Below are 13,332 nucleotides of genomic sequence, written 5' to 3' on the forward strand. Positions count from 1 at the left end.
AGCAGCACGCAAGGGTTCCAGTTTCTCCACATCCTCATCAATACTTGTTGTTTCCTGTTTTGTTTTGTTTTAATAACTTTTAACAGGTGTGAAGTGGTATCTTACTGTGATTTTCATTTGCATTTCCCCAGTGATTAGTGATGTTGAGCATCTTCTCTTATGCTTATTGGCTAGTTATGTGTCTTCTTTGGACAAGTGTCTATTCAAGTCCTTAGCCTGTTACATTTTTTTTGTTTGTTTATTTTTGGCTGTGTGGGGTCTTTGTTGCTGCATGGGCTTTGTCTACTTGTGGTGAGCAGGGATTCTCTCTAGTTGCAGTCCATGGGCTTCTTATTGCAGTGGCTTTTCTTATTTCAGAGCATGTTCTCTAGGGTGCATGGGCTTCAGTAGCAACAGACTCAGTTGCTCCATGGCATGTGAAATCTTCCTGGACCAGGGATTGGGCTCATGTCCCCTGCATTCACAGGCAGACTCCCAACCACTGGACCACCAGGGAAGTCCCTTAGCCCATTTTTTAATTTGCCCAATTTTAATTTAGTATTAGGAGTTGCTTCCAGATATGAATTCTTTATCAGGTATGTAATTTGCAAATATTTTTTCAGTTCTGTGGGTTGCCTTTTTATTCTGTTGATAGTATTATTTTATCCACAAAAGTTTAAAATTTTGATTTAGTCAGTTTATCTATTTTTTTTCCTTTTGTTGCCTATGTTTTTAGTGTCATATCTAAGAAATCATTGTCAAATTCAGTATCATGGAACTTTCTATGTTGTCTATGAAGAGTTTTATACTTTTAGCTCTTACATTTAGGTCTTTGATCCATTTTGAGTTAGTTTTTGTAAGGTAAGTGTCCACCTTTATTTTTTTTTCTTCGAATGCAAATATTTAGTTTTTCCAGCACTATTTTTTGAAATCCCTTCTTACTTTTCTGACTTGATGATTTTTTTACTGTCTTATTATTTTTCAGTGCTTTCAAAAAAATGTTTTTAAGTACTTTTAGAGGTCATTAAGTTATTTGTAACAGGAAGATTGATGTGCAAAACCTAGTTCACCATTGTACTTAAAATAGGAAAATTCATTAATGTTTTAAATCAGTTTGAATGAGAGTACAAGTGATAACCTAAATCCTGTAAAACATGTGGAGGGGTGTAGATAAAGCTCCTATCCTTAGCTTTCAATACTATTTGGTTGCAGTTTTTCACTTTTCATGGGAAAAGGGTACAGCTTATCACCATATGTGTTTTTTAAATAACCAAATAATTCTTTAGTCTAAATCTTATTTTCCTAGGTTATAAGTCTTACTTAGGATTGAATTACTAATGAAAGAAACAAAGACACAGATGTATAGAACAGCCTTTTGGACTCTGTGGGACAGGGAGGGGGGGATGATTTGGGAGAATGGCATTAAAACATGTATAATATCATAAAAGAAAAAAAAAAAAGAAACAGACATAATTTACTACCAAGAATTTGATAATCATGAAAGTATTCTCATCGCTTTTTAGTGGTTTTAAGTTTTCCCCACAATAGTGAATGAATAAGGATTAGATCCAAAATTTTAATCTGTCATTTAAATAATCAAGTTTAATTAGGTAGATGGAGGAGCAACCTCTCTGTTTTAAAAAATTCAGCAACAAAGTAAATATTAATCATACCATCTTCAAATGATACACTGCTAATGTTTTTTTTTTAACTTGTTTTTTATTGAGGGATAATTGCTTTACAGAATTTTGTTGTTTTCTGTCAAACCTCAACATGAATTAGCCATAGGTATACATATATCCCCTCCCTTTGAACCTCTCTCCCATCTCCCTCCCCATCCCACCCCTCTAGGTTGATACAGAGCCCCTGTTTGAGTTTCCTGAGCCATACAGCAAATTCTCCTTGGCTGTGTATTTTACACACGGTGATGTAAGCTTCCATGTTACTCTTTCCATACTTCTCACCCTATCCTCCCCTCTCCCCATGTCCATAAGTCTATTCTCTGTGTCTGTTTCTCCACTGCTGCCCTGTAAATAAGTTCTTCAGTACCTTTCTTCTAGATTCTATATATATGTGTTAGAATATGATATTTATCTTTCTCTTTCTGACTCACTTCACTCTGTATAATAGGTTCTAGGTTCATCCACCTCATCAGAACTGACTCAAATGCATTGCTTTTTATGCCTGAGTAATATTCCATTCTGTATATGTACCACAACTTCTTTATCCACTCATCTGTGATGGACATCTAGGTTGCTTCCATGTTCTAGCTATTGTAAATAGTGCTGCAGTGAACAATGGGATACATGTGTCTTTCTCAGTTTTGGTTTCCTCAGGGTATAATATGCCTAGGAGTGGGATTGCTGGGTCATACGGTGGTTTTATTCCTAGTTTTTTAAGGACTCTGCATACTGTCTTCCATAGTGGCTGTATCCATTTACCTTCCTACCAACAGTGTGAGAGCGTTCCCTTTGCTGCTAATGTTTTATTTCTTTTAGAAATTTCTTCTTTGTACATGAATAGGCAAGTATAGGATTCCCAGAGTAAGAGCTAGAATCAGTCAGTATTCATAGGTAGTAATTTTCAGAGATCTGTTGAGCAGTGCATTAATGATTTTATTCAGATGTTTATAACATTTGACTTTGTTCAAATTCATTATAGGATTCCTTGATAACATTTTTTTTTTCCTGTGAATCCTCTTGAACTATGTACCAGTAGCACTTTTCACCCCCAAAGTGTACCCCTTCTGTGTGGCATTGCATGTGTGTGTGCTTAGTTGCTCACTCGTGTCTGACTCTTTGTGACTCCATGCACTGTAGCCCGCCAGGCTCCTCTGTCCATGGGGATTCTCCAGGGAAGAATACAGAAGTGGGTTGTCATACCTTCCTCCACGGGATCTTCCCAACCCAGGAATCCAACTGCGGTTTTCTGCATTGCAGGCGGATTCTTTATCAGCTGGACTACTAGGGAATCCCATTATCCTCTTTAATTCACAATAGTAGTTGGTTGTCAGGTATTTAGCAGGTAATTGTTACATCAAAGAATTGAATTAAAATGAGTAATTACTTTTACAATACTAATTAGGGTGGATTTACACATAATCTTATTGTTTCTTGCTTCCTTGAGAAGGGATAAAGAGGTGGTGTTAAAATATAGTGAATGTACTTATTTATTCTATAGCCTGGTAGGGTATTTGCACTTGTAAATATCATATATTATGTGTGTTGGAGAAGAAAAAAACATGAAGGGCTATTTTAGTATAGAGGGTATCTGTGAAAAAATATCTGTGTAATATTTGTTGGAAAAAAAATTGACTAATGACCTTTAACTTTTAAAATTGCTTTCAACCAAGACATTTTATCAGTTTGTCAACAATTTTAACGTACCTGATACTTGTGCCGTGTTTCAGCTATGGAGAGAGCACAGTGTGGGCTGAAGAGCAGAGCGTTAGAGTGGTCACGGGAAGTCTGCCCTTATAAGTCTTGAAGACAAGCCCTGATATTGTGCATATTTACTCCCTCAATGACTAATTCAATAAAGCCTATTCATTAAGGAAAACTTGTCCTTGACTCAGGTCCATGTGTCACAAATCACACTTTCCAATTTTAGGATTACGTCAGGCTGAAATCTTGGACAAAGCATGTTGCTATGTTCATTATTTCTTTTATAACACAAGGAGCGGCTTATTATCAAATTGCCCACAGCAATTTGATCATCAGCAATTTTTATATATTTAGGGTGATTACTCCAACATTTCCTTAAAGCTATCGAGCTTTATAAAGCCCTTTCACTTTTTGGAACAAGAAAGAAAGAATTTTGGTTATATATTAAATGCTTGCCACTTGCCACACGTTGTATTATATTGAATCCAAGACAAGTAACACAGTTTCTCCTTGCAGGTTAACAGTTTTCTAGGAAAGTACAACACACAAAGCAGAAGAACGGTTCACTCAGCTGAATTTTAAGAATAGTTTTGGTTTTTATCAAAGATCATTTTAATCACTGAAGATTTATAGTCTATAAAACAGAAGTGTCAGAAGTATTATTGGATGGAGGAAGAGGAAGACATTTAAAAATTCTATTTAAGAAGCCATTATTGATTCTCTTTTTTTTATTTTAAAAACTCTGATGGTTACTGGGATTACAAAGACCTGATTATGCCCCAAGATATGTAAAATGTAGGAGGATAAGAGTTACCTCAAAGCTGTCTTGCCCTTTATAGAGTGCACATTGCTTTTATGGTATAAGCTCCATTATTCTTCATAACTGTACTGTTTGGGTTTACAGTGGGAGTAATAAAGGCCCACAAAGACCAAATGAAGAATGGAGTGGGTATTTAGCCCTGCTTCTGTGTTTCTGCAATGTCTTTTTGAGATACTGCTGCTGCTGCCAAGTCACTTCAGTCGTGTCTGACTCTGTTTGACCCCACAGACAGCAGCCCACCAGGCTCGCCCATCCCTGGGATTCTCCATCTCCAGGCAGGAACACTGGAGTGGGTTGCCATTTCCTTCTCCAATGCATGAAAGTGAAAAGTTTTGAGATACTGAGTGAGGATTAAATAAGCTTTGTAGAGTAGCACGTGGAACTGTGTGGGACCTTTAGACTGTATCTTGTGTTGGTGTTTCGTCACGTTGCTAGAATAAAATGACAAAGCAAAACCATTTAGTATTTGGATAATACTGAATACATGAGATATTTAAATTTATTTTTGTTACAGATTAATTGCATAATGTGTGTCAGACATTATATTCATTGACTGTTCTATTTGGTTCTGCCGTCACTCTTACTAATTTAAGCATCCTTAATGCAGAAGATTTGTAAATGCTATTAAGCATAAAGATCCAGAAAGAAGTTATTTATTAACTCTGCCTCTCATTTTCTAGAAGGAGTCATTGTGAGCATTTTGATTTATTTCCTCAAGTTATTCTTTATCCATAAAAATAAGTCCTGTTTTATTGAGACCATGCGGCATACATATGATTGAATTCTATTATACTTTTATTTAAATACTTTACCCTCACAATAAAAATAATTAATATTTCTTGGGCATTTACTATATTTTTGGCATAGAGCTAATATATAATTCTTTTATACTAAAATTTTTTGTATTTTAAAAATATGTATCACTCAAGACATGGCAAAGAATCTACATATATAAGTTATGGATTTTTGTGAGCTGATCATCCAGAGTAAGAACAATGTGAGAACCAATACTATTGAAGAAATGACAAAATATACCACTTTGGCATAAGGATTATTTTGAGCTAAATGCACTTAAAAAAATGGCAGGTGCAAGAAGAATGCTCTGACCACAGCCCCCTCCCCCTGCCCCACCCCACCCCATTCTTCCTGAAAGCAGAAGATAAAACTCTACTCAAGTGAAAAATGCCTTCCATACCATACCAAGAGGAAACATTTTTATCAGTGGAGCCAGGGGTTGAAACTGAGTGTTCTGTACAAACAAACCTTGTAAAAATAACTCCTGTCTCTACTCTTTTCTCACAGTTGCTTCTCTTTGTTCACCTAAAATATAAGCACTTAGGTTTTGCCAATTTGAGGACTCTTCATTTTCTTGTGGACACTTACATGTACGTGAAAAAATAATGTGTTTTCTTCTTTTATAGTGTCATAGTTCTAATAAAATTTTTTCTTCTTTTAATTTGTCTGAAGTCACTTCAGTTCAGTTCAGTTGCTCAGTCGTGTCCGACTCTTTGTGACCCCATGAATCGCAGCACGCCAGGCCTCCCTGTCCATCACCAACTCCGGAGTTCACTCAAACCCATGTCCATCGAGGCAGTGATGCCATCCAGCCATCTCATCCTCTGTTGTCCCCTCTCCTCCTGCCCCCAACCCCTCCCAGCATCAGGGTCTTTTCCAATGAGTCAACTCTTTGCATCAGATGGCCAAAGTATTGGAGTTTCAGCTTCAAGCATCAGTCCTTCCAATGAACACCCAGGACTGATCTCCTTTAAGATGGACTGGTTGGATATCCTTGCAGCCCAAGGGACTCTCAAGAGTCTTCTCCAACACCACAGTTCAAAAGCATCAATTCTTCGGTGCTCATCTTTCTTCACAGTCCAACTCTCACATCCATACGTGACCACTGGAAAAACCATAGCCTTGACTAGATGGACCTTGGTTGGCAAAGTAATGTCTCTGCTTTTGAATATGCTATCTAGGTTGGTCATAACTTTCCTTCTAAGGAGTAAGTGTCTTTTAATTTCATGGCTTCATTCACCATCTGCAGCGATTTTGGAGTCCCAAAAAATAAAGTCTGATACTGTTTCCAGTTTCCCCATCTATCTGCCATGAAGTGATGGGACCAGATGCCATGACCTTTATTTTCTGAATGTTGAGCTTTATGCCAACTTTTTCACTCTCCTCTTTCACTTTCATCAAGAGGCTTTTTAGTTCCTCTTCACTTTCTGCCATAAGGCTGGTGTTGTCTGCATATCTGAGGTTATTGATATTTCTCCTGGCAATCTTGATTCCAGCTTGTGCTTCTTCCAGCCCAGCGTTTCTCATAATGTACTCTGCATATAAGGGAGGCAATGCCAAAGAATGTTCAAACTACTGCACAATTGCACTCATCTCACATGCTAGTAAAATAATGCTCAGAATCCTCCAAGCCAGGCTTCCATGGTATGTGAACCGGGGACTGCCAGATGTTCAAGCTGGTTTTAGAAAAGGCAGAGTAAGCAGAAATCAAATTGCCAACATCCATTGGATTATCAAAAAAGCAAGAGAGTTCTAGAAAAAAATCTACTTCTACCCTATTGACTATGCCAAAGTCTTTGATTGTGTGGATAACAACAAACTGTGGGAAATTCTTCAAGAAATGGGAATATGATAAAAACTCTCCAGAAAGCAGGAATAGAAGGAATATACCTCAACATAATAAAAGCTATATATGACAAACCCACTGCAAACATTATCCTCAATGGTGAAAAACTGAAAGCATTTCCTCTAAAGTCAGGAACAAGACAAGGGTGCCCACTTTCACCACTACTAATCAACATAGTTTTGGAAGTTTTGGCCACAGCAATCAGAGCAGAAAAAGAAATAAAAGGAATCCAAATTGGAAAAGAAGAAGTAAAGCTCTCACTATTTGCAGATGACATGATCCTCTACATAGAAAACCCTAAAGACTCCACCAGAAAATTACTAGAACTAATCAATGACAATAGTAAAGTTGCAGGATATAAAATCAACACACAGAAATCCCTTGCATTCCTATACACTAATAATGAGAAAACAGAAAGAGAAATTAAGGAAACAATTCCATTCGCCATTGCAACAGAAAGAATAAAATACTTGAGAATATATCTACCTAAAGAAACTAAAGACCTATATATAGAAAACTATAAAACACTGGTGAAAGAAATCAAAGAGGACACTAACAGATGGAGAAATATACCATGTTCATGGATTGGAAGAATCAATATAGTGAAAATGAGTATACTACCCAAAGCAATTTATAGATTCAATGCAATCCCTATCAAGCTACCAACAGTATTCTTCACGGAGCTAGAACAAATAATTTCACAATTTGTACGGAAATACAAAAAACCTCAAATAGCCAAAGCGATCTTGAGAAAGAAGAATGGAACTGGAGGAATCAACCTACCTGACTTCAGGCTCTACTACAAAGCCACAGTTATCAAGACAGTATGGTACTGACACAAAGACAGAAATATAGATCAATGGAACAAAAAAGAAAGCCCAGAGATAAATCCACGCACCTATGGACACCTTATCTTTGACAAAGGAGGCAAGAATATACAATGGATTAAAGACAATCTCTTTAACAAGTGGTGCTGGGAAATCTGGTCAACCACTTGTAAAAGAATGAAACTAGAACATTTTCTAACACCATACACAAAAATAAACTCAAAATGGATTAAAGATCTTAATGTAAGACCAGAAACTATAAAACTCCTAGAGGAGAACATAGGCAAAACACTCTCTGACATACATCACAGCAAGATCCTCTATGACCCACCTCCCAGAATATTGGAAATAAAAGCAAAAATAAACAAATGGGACCTAATTAACCTTAAAAGCTTCTGCACATCAAAGGAAACTATTAGCAAGGTGAAAAGACAGCCTTCAGAATGGGAGAGGATAATAGCAAATGAAGCAACTGACAAACAACTAATCTCGAGAATATACAAGCAACTCCTACAGCTCAACTCCGGAAAAATAAATGACCCAATCAAAAAATGGGCCAAAGAACTAAATAGACATTTCTCCAAAGAAGACATACAGATGGCTAACAAACACATGAAAAGATGCTCAACATCACTCATTATCAGAGAAATGCAAATCAAAACCACTATGAGGTACCATTTCACACCAGTCAGAATGGCTGAGATCCAAAAGTCTACAAGTAATAAATGCTGGAGAGGGTGTGGAGAAAAGGGAACCCTCTTACACTGTTGGTAGGAATGCAAACTAGTACAGCCACTATGGAGAACAGTGTAGAGATTCCTTTAAAAACTGGAAATAGAACTGCCTTATGATCCAGCAATCCCACTGCTGGGCATACACACTGAGGAGACCAGAAGGGAAAGAGACATGTGTACCCCAATGTTCATCGCAGCACTGTTTATAATAGCCAGGACATGGAAGCAACCTAGATGTCCATCAGCAGATGAATGGATAAGAAAGCAGTGGTACATATACACAATGGAGTATTACTCAGCCATTAAAAAGAACACATTTGAATCAGTTCTAATGAGGTGGACGAAACTGGAGCCTATTATACAGAGTGAAGTAAGCCAGAAAGAAAAACACCAATACAGTATACTAATGCATATATATGGAATTTAGAAAGATGGTAACAATAACCCTGTGTACGAGACAGGAAAAGAGACACTGATGTACAGAACAGTCTTATGGACTCTGTGGGAGAGGGAGAGGGTGGGAAGATTTGGGAGAATGGCATTGAAACATGTAAAATATCATGTATGGAACGAGTTGCCAGTCCAGGTTCGATGCACGATACTGGATGCTTGGGGCTGGTGCACTGGGACGACCCAGAGGGATGGTATGGGGAGGGAGGAGGGAGGAGGGTTCAGGATGGGGAACACATGTATACCTGTGGTGGATTCATTTTGATATTTGGCAAAACTAATACAATTATATAAAGTTTAAAAATAAAATAAAATTTAAAAAAAAGAAAGAAATGGGAATACCAGACCACCAGATCTGCCTCCTGAGAAATCTGTATGCAGATCAGGAAGCAACAGTTAGAACTGGACATGGAACAACAGACTGGTTCCAAACAAGAAAAGGAGTACGTCAAGGCTGTATATTGTCACCCTGCTTATTTAACTTATATGCAGAGTACATCATGAGAAGCGCTGGGCTGGAAGTAGCACAAGCTGGAATCAAGATTTCCAGGAGAAATATAAATAACCTCAGATATGCAGATGACACCACCCTTAGGGAAGAAAGTGAAGCAGAACTAAGGAGCCTCTTGATGAAAGTGAAAGAGGAGTGAAAAAGTTGGCCTAAAACTTAACATTCAGAAAACTAATATCATGGTGTATGGTTCCATCACTTTGTGGCAAATAGATGGGGAAACAGTGGAAACAGTGAGAGACTTTATTTTTGGGGGCTCCAAAATCACTGCAGATGGTGACTGCAGCCATGAAATTAAGAGATGCTTGTTCCTTGGAAGAAAAGCTATGACCAACCTGGACAGCATATTAAAAAGCAGAGACAGTACTTTGCCGACTAGGTCCATCTAGTCAAAGCTATGGTTTTCCCTGTAGTCATGTATGGATGTGAGAGTTGGACTGTAAAAAAGCTGAGCACTGAAGAATTGATGCTATTGAACTGTGGTGTTGGAGAAGATTCTTGAGATTCCCTTGAACTGCAAGGAGATCCAACCAGTCCATCCTAAAAGAAATCAGTCCTGAATATTCATTGGAAAGCCTGATGTTGAAGCTGAAACTCCAATGCTTTGGCCACCTGATGTGAAGAACTGACTCATTGGAAAAGACCCTGTTGCTGGGAAAGATTTAAAGCAGGAGGAGAAGGAGATGACAGAGGATGAGATAGTTGGATGGCATCATCGACTCGATGGACATGAGTTTGAGCAAACTTCAGAAGTTGGTGATGGACAGGGAAGCCTGACATGCTGCAGTCCATGGGATTGCAAAGAGTTGGAGACAACTGAGCAACTGAACTGAACTGACCAGGCTGAATGCCTTCTTTATAGTCTGGAAATGACTTACTACACAGCATCAGTAAATTGGTTAAAAAAAAAAAGGCCAGACACCAGAGAGGAAGATTCTTATGCAGTATTAATAAAGTGTATATATATATATATATATATATATATATTTATATTTATATAGGTGTGTTTGTGCATATTGGAGAGGGGCATGGCCACTCATTCCAGTATTCTTGCCTGGAGAATCCTCATGGACAGAGGAGCCTGGTGGGCTACAGTACATGGGGTCACAAAGAATTGGACATGACTGAACAACTAAGCACATATGTGTGTGTGTGTGCGTGTGTGTGTGTGTGCGTGTGTTCATGTATATATATATATATGTGTGTGTGTGTATATATATATATATATATATATATGGTTGTTCAGTCACTTAGTCATGTCCAACTTTTTGCCACCCCATGGACTGCAGCATGCCAGGTTTCCCTATTCATCACCAACCTCTGAAGTTTACTCAAACTCACGTCCATCGAGTTGGTGATGCCATGAAACCATCTCATCCCTTGTTGTTCCCTTCTTCTCCTGCCTTCAATCTTTCCCAGCATCAGGGTCTTTTCTAATGAGTCAGTGCTTCACAACAGGTGACTAAAGTATTGAACCTTCAGCTTCAGCATCTGTCCTTCCAATGAATATTCAGGCTGTATTCATTTAGGTTTGACTGATCTCTGTGCAGCTCAAGGGTCTCTCAAGAGTCTTCTCCAACACCACAGTTCAAAAGCATCAATTCTTCAGCAATCAGCCTTCTTTATAGTCCAACTCTCACATGACTACTGGAAAACTCATAGCTTTCACTATATAGACTTTTGTTGGCAAAGCGATATCTTTGCTGTTTAATACACTGTCTAGATTTGTCATACCTTTCCTTCCATGGAGCAAGCATCTTCTAATTGTATGGCTGCAGTCATCATCCACAGTAATTTTGGAGCCCAAGGAAAGAAAATCTGTCACTGTTTCTCCTTTTTCCCCTTTCTACTTGCAATGAAGTGATGGAACCAGATGCCACGATCTTTGTTTTTTGAATGTTTAGTTTTAAGCCAGCTTTTTCACTCCTCTTTCACTTTCATCAAGAGGCTCTTTAGTTCCTCTTCAATTTCTGGCATAAGGGTGGCATCATCTGCATATCTGAGGTGATGGATATTTTCCTGGCAATCTTGATTCCAGCTTGTGCTTCATCCAGCCCAGCATTTCTCATGATGTTCTCTGTATATGTTAAGTAAACAGGCTGAGCCTTGTCATACTTGTTTCCCAATTTTGAGCCAGTCTGTTGTTCCATGCAAGGTTCTAACTGCTGCTTTTTGACCCGCAAACAGATTTCTCAGGAGACAGGTGAGGAGGTCTGATATTCCCATCTCTTGAAGATCACAGTTTGTTGTGATCCACACGGTCAAAGGCTTTAGCATTGTCAATGAAGCAGAATTAGATGTTTTTCTTGAATTCCCTTGCTTTCTGTGTGATCTAACGGATGTTGGCAATTTGATATCTGGTTCCTCTGCTTTTTGTAAACCAGGCATGGAAAATTGTAAATATTATTTTATATATATTATATATGTGTATATATATCATGCATATCTTTTTTAAAAGTCACATTCCTTAAGTATTAGGGAAGGGAGCCAAGTCCTTGGTAATTAGTAAAGGTACGGGAGGTGATGGAATTCTAGCCAAACTCTTTAAAATCCTGAAAGATGATGCTGTTAATGTGCTGCACTCAGTGCGCCAGCAAATCAGGAAAACTAAGCAATCGCCACAGGATTGGGAAAGGTCAGTTTTCATTTTAATCCCAAAGAAAGCCAGTGTCAAAATATGGCAAATAATTACATTGCTGCTGTTGCTGCTAAGTCACTTCAGTCGTGGCCAACTCTGTGCGACCCCATAGATGGAATTACATTGAATACATTTCAATCCATTCTTGGATGTGTCTCAGGGACTTTTAAACTGTACATTCTTATAACAAAACAAGTATCCATATACCCATGTTCAGATTATTTTGATGAAATGATTTAAAGGAATGAGATGGGAAATAAATAGCAGAACAATTTTCTTTGTCTCATCTACAGCATTAACCTAGGATGCAAGAATAAGAATAATTGAATGTATTTATACTGAAAATTACCACTGCAGCTAGCTTTTTTTTTTTTTATCTTAAACCTGAATTTAATTTTCTTTGAGGGGTATGTGTTGTTCTTTGGTTGAATATTTGCTTGTGGAAAGTTGTAATACAATAGCATGTTAAATTCACACCTAAGAATTTTGACTGAAACACCAATGAAGAAAACTATAAAGACTAAGTTCTCCCACATTCTGCCGAGTGAAATGGAATCTGTCCACTCAGAGTGACTGACTCTGCTGGAGTCCTGTGCTTCTTTGCCAGGTGCTTCTCATATCCTTGAGCCTTTGCTAACTTCCCCGGTGGCACAGACAGTAAAGTGTCTGCCTACAATAGGAGAGACCTGGGTTCAATCCCTGGGTCAAGAAGATCCTCTGGAGAAGGACATGGTGACCCACTCCAGTACTCTTGCCTGGAAAATCCCATGGACAGATGAGCGTGGTAGGCTACAGTCCATGGGGTCACAAAGAGTCGGACATGACTGAGTGACTTCACTTCACTTTAGTGACTGAACAACAACAGCAATAGTTTCTTTCCAATAGTATGTTAGTTTCTATTGTACAGCAAAGTAAGTCAGCTATAGATAGATAGCAGCTGTGTTAAGGGTACAGTCCTGTGTGTTTGGGGGAAGTCAGGGCAAGGCATTATGTCCTCTTTTGGACAGAATGGGTTAGGGCATGGAGAAGATGATTTTAAGATGACCAAGCAAGGAGAGTTGGCATAGATCACGTGTGACCTTCAGACCATATTGGAAGAGCATGGGAATGTGCTTGGGAAAGCCTACAATTAATAGGTGAAGAGGACCCATTGGAAGAGGAGAAAAGGGACAGGGATGTCTCTATTTTATCCATAGATTTAAAAGAATTTTTGCAGCAGGAAAGCCACAAAGGTCTCAGAAACCTCGGTTACACATAATTTCTACCAACATAATGGATGAATCCAAGGAGAATATATACTTTGACTGATAGAGGTGTTGAAAATGTGGCTCAAACCTTCTGGGGTTTGG

Source organism: Bubalus bubalis, chromosome 8, assembly GCF_019923935.1.
Source record: "Bubalus bubalis isolate 160015118507 breed Murrah chromosome 8, NDDB_SH_1, whole genome shotgun sequence".
In the NCBI taxonomy this organism is placed as follows: domain Eukaryota; kingdom Metazoa; phylum Chordata; class Mammalia; order Artiodactyla; family Bovidae; genus Bubalus; species Bubalus bubalis.